Source organism: Heterodontus francisci, chromosome 22, assembly GCF_036365525.1.
Source record: "Heterodontus francisci isolate sHetFra1 chromosome 22, sHetFra1.hap1, whole genome shotgun sequence".
Classification (NCBI taxonomy): Eukaryota; Metazoa; Chordata; class Chondrichthyes; order Heterodontiformes; family Heterodontidae; genus Heterodontus; species Heterodontus francisci.
In genome coordinates this window covers 2,703,022-2,709,021 of record NC_090392.1, presented here as the reverse complement: position 1 = coordinate 2,709,021, position 6,000 = coordinate 2,703,022, and positions in this window count along the sequence as shown.

Here is a 6,000-nt window from a genome sequence, read left to right as displayed (position 1 = left end):
AATTAGAGGATCGCAGATATTGGTGGATTGTGGAGCTGGAGGAGATTGTAGAGATAGGGAGGGGTCATTTGTGGAAGACAGTTCCAAACTTCTACCACACTTTGTGTGTAGATGTGTTAATAAATTTCACCCTTGAAAGGGCTTTCGACTAATGTTTGATTCATTTATTCATATATAAGGAGAAAGAGGGTAACTAGAGAAAGGATTGGCCCACTCAAGGACAAAGGAGGAAAGTTATGCGTGGAGTCAGAGAAAATGGGTGAGATTCTAAACGAGTACTTTGCATCGGTATTCACCGAGGAGAGGGACATGACGGATGTTGAGGTTAGGGACAGATGTTTGATTACTCGAGGTAAAGTCGGCATAAGGAGGGAGGAAGTGTTGGGTATTCTAAAAGGCATTAAGGTGGACAAGTCCCCAGGTCCGGATGGTATCTATCGCAGGTTTCTGTGGGAAGCGAGAGAGGAAATAGCTGGGGCCTTAACAGATATCTTTGCAACATCCTTAAACACGGGTGAGGTCCCGGAGGACTGGAGAATTGCTAATGTTGCCCCCTTGTTTAAGAAGGGTAGCAGGGATAATCCAGGTAATTATAGACCAGTGAGCCTGACGTCAGTGGTAGGGAAGCTGCTGGAGAAGATACTGAGGGATAGGATCTATTCCCATTTGGAAGACAATGGGCTTATCAGTGATAGGCAACATGGTTTTGTGCAGGGAAGGTCATGTCTTACCAACTTAATAGAATTCTTTGAGGAAGTGACAAAGTTGGTTGATGAGGGAAGGGCTGTAGATGTCGTATACATGGACTTCAGTAAGGCGTTTGATAAGGTTCCCCATGGTAGGCTGATGGAGAAAGTGAAGGCGCATGGGGTCCAAGGTGCACTAGCTAGATGGATAAAGAACTGGCTGGGCAACAGAAGACAGAGAGTAGCAGTGGAAAGGAGTTTCTCAAAATGGAGACGTGTGACCAGTGGTGTTCCACAGGGATCCGTGCTGGGACCACTGTTGTTTGTGATATACATTAATGATTTGGAGGAAAGTATAGGTGGACTGATTAGCAAATTTGCAGACGACACTAAGATTGGTGGAGTAGCAGATAGTGAAGGGGACTGTCAGAGAATACAGCAGAATATAGATAGATTGGAGAGTTGGGCAGAGAAATGGCAGATGGAGTTCAATCAGGGCAAATGCGAGGTGATGCATTTTGGAAGATCCAATTCAAGAGTGAACTATACAGCAAATGGAAAAGTCCTGGGGCAAATTGATGTACAGAGAGATTTGGGTGTTCAGGTCCATTGTTCCCTGAAGGTGGCAACGCAGGTCAATAGAGTGGTCAAGAAGGCATACGGCATGCTTTCCTTCATCGGACGGGGTATTGAGTACAAGAGTTGGCAGGTCATGTTACAGTTGTATAGGACTTTGGTACGGGCACATTTGGAATACTGCGTGCAGTTCTGGTAGTCACATTACCAAAAGGATGTGGATGCTTTGGAGAGGGTGCAGAGGAGGTTCACCAGGATGTTGCCTGGTATGGAGGGCGCTAGCTATGAAGAGAGGTTGAGTAGATTAGGATTATTTTCATTAGAAAGACGAAGGTTGAGGGGGGACCTGATTGAGGTGTACAAAATCATGAGAGGTATAGACAGGGTGGATAGCAAGAAGCTTATTCCCAGAGTGGGGGATTCAATTACTAGAGGACACGAGTTCAAAGTGAAAGGGGAAAAGTTTAGGGGGGATATGCGTGGAAAGATCTTTACGCAGAGTGTGTTGGGTGCCTGGAACGCTTTGCCAGCGGAGGTGGTAGACGCAGGCACGATAGCGTCTTTGAAGATGTATCTAGCCAGATACATGAATGGGCAGGAAGTAAAGAGATACAGACCCTTAGAAAATAGGCGACAGGTTTAGATAGAGGATTTGGATCGGCGTAGGCTTGGAGGGCCGAAGGGTCTGTTCCTGTGCTGTGATTTTCTTTGTTCTTTGAGTGTGTCGGTCAGTGTTCCTGCAAAGCTGTGTGCAGCAGCCTGGAAGGTACCACGCAGGTCCTGTTCCGTGATAAATAACACACATCTTCGAAGATTCATAAAAATGTAAAGCGACTGCACACGGGACAATAAAACTGGCCGTGCGCAACAACTACATTTTTATTGGGAACGTTGGAGCCAGATGTAGCTCAGTGGGTAATAATCCTGCCTCTGAGTTATACGTTTGTGGGTTCAGCTCTGAACATAAAATCGAGGCTGATGCCACCCAACAGAAAATCAGAACAAACCAGCGATACACAGAAAAGGAAACTTGTGTTGAATTTGTGATCCTCGCTTTCTGGAATGTTTTAGTGTTTAGTTAGAATGTTGACCCAGTGAAATTTTGCCCCTGTGGGATGAGAGTTATCTGAATAGATATGATAACATCTTATTGCAACATGAAGGTACCGTGCGTACTGAGTATATCAGCATTTGCAGAGTCCATCATATAAAATACTTTACTGGGTGTGGGATCAGGGTTTGATATTTCCAAAACACTGAGGTAAACTCGAACTTTTAATCAGCCCTGGGAGGAAAGTAAACCTGGAGACTTTCAAACAGTAATCAATGTCAGATTTGATCAACTATTAGGGATTAATCAATCACAGTATGCAAAGCAGACAGAATATGCTGTTAATTAGCGGGATACGGGTTTTTTTTCACCAGCCTGCATAAGGAACTGTACCCTCTGCAGTTGTGGTATCACCAAAAGCAGTCAACTTAAAATGACAGATTGATGTATGTGGTGTTTTACCGAGGTTCTGAGAGAGGAGAGAGAAACAAGCATAGACACAGACAGACACACACCCACAGAGAAAGACACGCACCAACACACACACAAACAGACTGCCCCAGGGACAGAGAGCGACAGAGAATATTTCAATTTCCAAAAGGCATTCGAGAAGGTCAATCTTAGATTTAAAAATGAACAATTGATTTTGCATTTATGGTCGTTTACAGAAGACAGTTCCAAACTAACACCACCTTTAGTCTGTAGAGGTGTTTCCTTACTTCACTCCTGAAAGGTCTGCCTCTAATTTTGAGACTATGCTCACCAGTCCCAGACTCCCCCAAACATAAAAATATAAAAACGGACAGTAAAACTTTCTATCGGGACATAAAAAGGAATCTTGTGGCTGAGACAAATGTGGGTCCATTCCAGGCAGAGTCAGGGGAATTTATAATGGGGAAGAGAGAAATGAGAGTGAAGCTAAATGATAACTTTGTGTCTATCTTCACTGTGGAAAATACAAGAAATCTCCCAGAATTATAGATCCCAGGGATTGGGGGAATGAGGAATTGAAGGAAATTAGTATGAGTGAGAAGGTTGTATTGGAGAAATTAATGGGGCTGAAGGTTGATAAGTTCCCAGGACCTGAGATTCGACATCCCAGAGTGTTGAAAGAGGTAGCTATGGAGATAATGGATGCATTGGTGATCATCTTCCAAAATTCTATACTTTCTGGAACGGGTCCTGCAGATTGGAAAGTAGCAAATGTCAGCACTCTATTTAAGAAGGGAGGGAGAGAGAAAACAGGGAATTTCAGACCTGTTAGCCTTCCATCAGTGATTGGGAAAAGGATAGAATCTCTTCTAAAGGATGTGATAAATGGATACTTGGATAATAATGATCTGATTGGGCATTGTCAACATGGATTGAGGAATGGGAAATCACGTTTGACGAACCCGTTGGAGTTTTTTAGGATGTTCCAGCAGAATTAATAAAGGTGGACGTTGTGGACTTGGATCTTCCGAAGGCTTTTGATAAAGTCTCCCACAGAAAACTGGTTAGCAAAATTAAAGCACATGGGACAGGAGGTAATATACTTGCATGGATGCAGGATTGGTTAACAGGCAGAAAACAGAGAGCAGGAATAAACGGGTCATTCTCCCATTGGCAGACTGTGACCACAAGGATCAGTACTCGGGCCCCAGCTGTTCACAATATACTTCAATGATTTGGATGTGGGGACCAAATGTAATATTCCCAAGTGCTCAGATGACAAAAGTTGGGAATGTGTGTTGTGAAGAAGATGCAAAGCGGCTGTAAGGGGATTTGGTCAGACTTAGTGAGTGGGCAAGAACGTGGTGGATGGAATATAATGTGGAAAAATGAGAGGTTAACCATTTTGGAAGGAAAAATAGATGTGCAGAATATTTCTTAGATGGTAAGAGATTAGAAAGTGTAGATGTACAAAGTGACCTGGGTGTCCCCGTCAATAAGTCACTGAAAGCTAATATGCAGGTGCACAAAGCAATTAAGAAGACTAATGGTATGTTAGCCTTCATCACAAGAGGATTTGAGTACAGGAGTTGTGAAGTCTTACTTCAATTGTATAGAACCTTGGTTAGACCGCACCTGGAGTACTGTGTGCAGTTTTGGTCCCCTTACCTTAGGAAGGATATTATTGCCAGAGAGGGAGTGCAATGAAGGTTCACCAGACCTGTTTCCATGGATGACGGGACTGTCCTATGAAGAGACATTGGGGAAACTAAGGCTGTATTCTCGAGAGTTTCAAAGAATGAGGGGTCATCTCATTGAAACCAACACATACTTAATGGGATAGACAGGGTAGATGTTTCTCCTGGTTGAGGAGTCTAGAATCAGGGGACACGATTTCAAAATAAGGGTCAAGCCACTTAGGGCAGAGATGAGGAGAATTTTCTTCACTCAGAGGGTTGTGAATCTTTGGAATTCTCTGCTCCAGAGGGCTGTGGAAGTTCAGTCATTGAGTATGTTTAAAGCAGAGATTGACAGATTTCGAAATTCAAATGACATGAAGGAATGTGGGGATATTGTGGGAAAAAGACATTGAAGAGGATGATCAACCATGATAGTATTTAATGGCAGAGCAGGCTCGATGGGCTGAATGGCCTACTCCTCTTCCTATGTTCCAAAGCAGCTGAAATAGTTTCTTCCAAGCTACCCCATCAGTTCCCCTTAATATCTCAACAACTTTGAGTAAATCACCTGGATCCTCCTAAATTCCAGGGAATAAATCCATAGTTTGTGTAATATCACCTCGTAATGTAACCCTTGGAGTCCAGTTATCATTCTGGTAAATCTACACTGAACTCAGATGGACACAGACTCCCCTCCCCCACAAGTCTCTTTAGACCTCCAGTATTTCTAACTTTTTACCATTTATAACGTACTCTGTTCCAGTATTTTTTTTACTGACATTGAAATCTCTCTTCCACAGTTTTGCCCATTTATTTAAGATATTAATATCTCTTTGAAATTTGATGCTTGCAACTACACTGCTTACAATGCTGCCTATTTTTGTGTCATTGACAAACTTGGGTATGTGGCATTCTACCACATCATCTTAAATCATTAATAAATACAGCAAAACTGAGACACACACGGGCTTTGCACTCGTAGACAGGAGTGAATCATTCCATCCTGGAGGTTTTTTAATTCAAGATTTATGTTTATTTAAAGTAAAAACAGAATTCAAATTCACAACAGCCCTGTATGAACTCCTGCTTTTTCAATCAAAAGAACAGGCCTTCAAATTAAAAACCATAAAAAGAGATTCATTTTCCTAATGCTGTTGTCTGACTGTCTCAGGTTTTGTATATTGTTCCCTTCTCCTCTTCTTCCATGTGTCTGAGGTCTTGGAAGTTTGTCAGACATTGGTAAACTACTTCATGTGGTGTTCTGTCAATACCTTCAATTCTGAGCATTTGCAAAGGACACAATTCAAATTCTCACCTTATTGCATCAACCAAAACCTGCAGGTCCATTCAAACTCCGCTATTTCCTGTCTCTGCAAAGATCGCTCACACTTCCACAATGCAGGAATGTCTGAATGGAAACAGCTTTTGACACATTTCTCAACACGTTTACTGACACTTTTCAGGATGAAGCTGCATTCAACTGAATGCCAGGATCTGTTTCTCTGTCAAGTTTAAAGCACTAACCTTACATTAGTGAGGAGTCAGTCTCTGAAATAAATGTCCCAGTGTTGGTGTT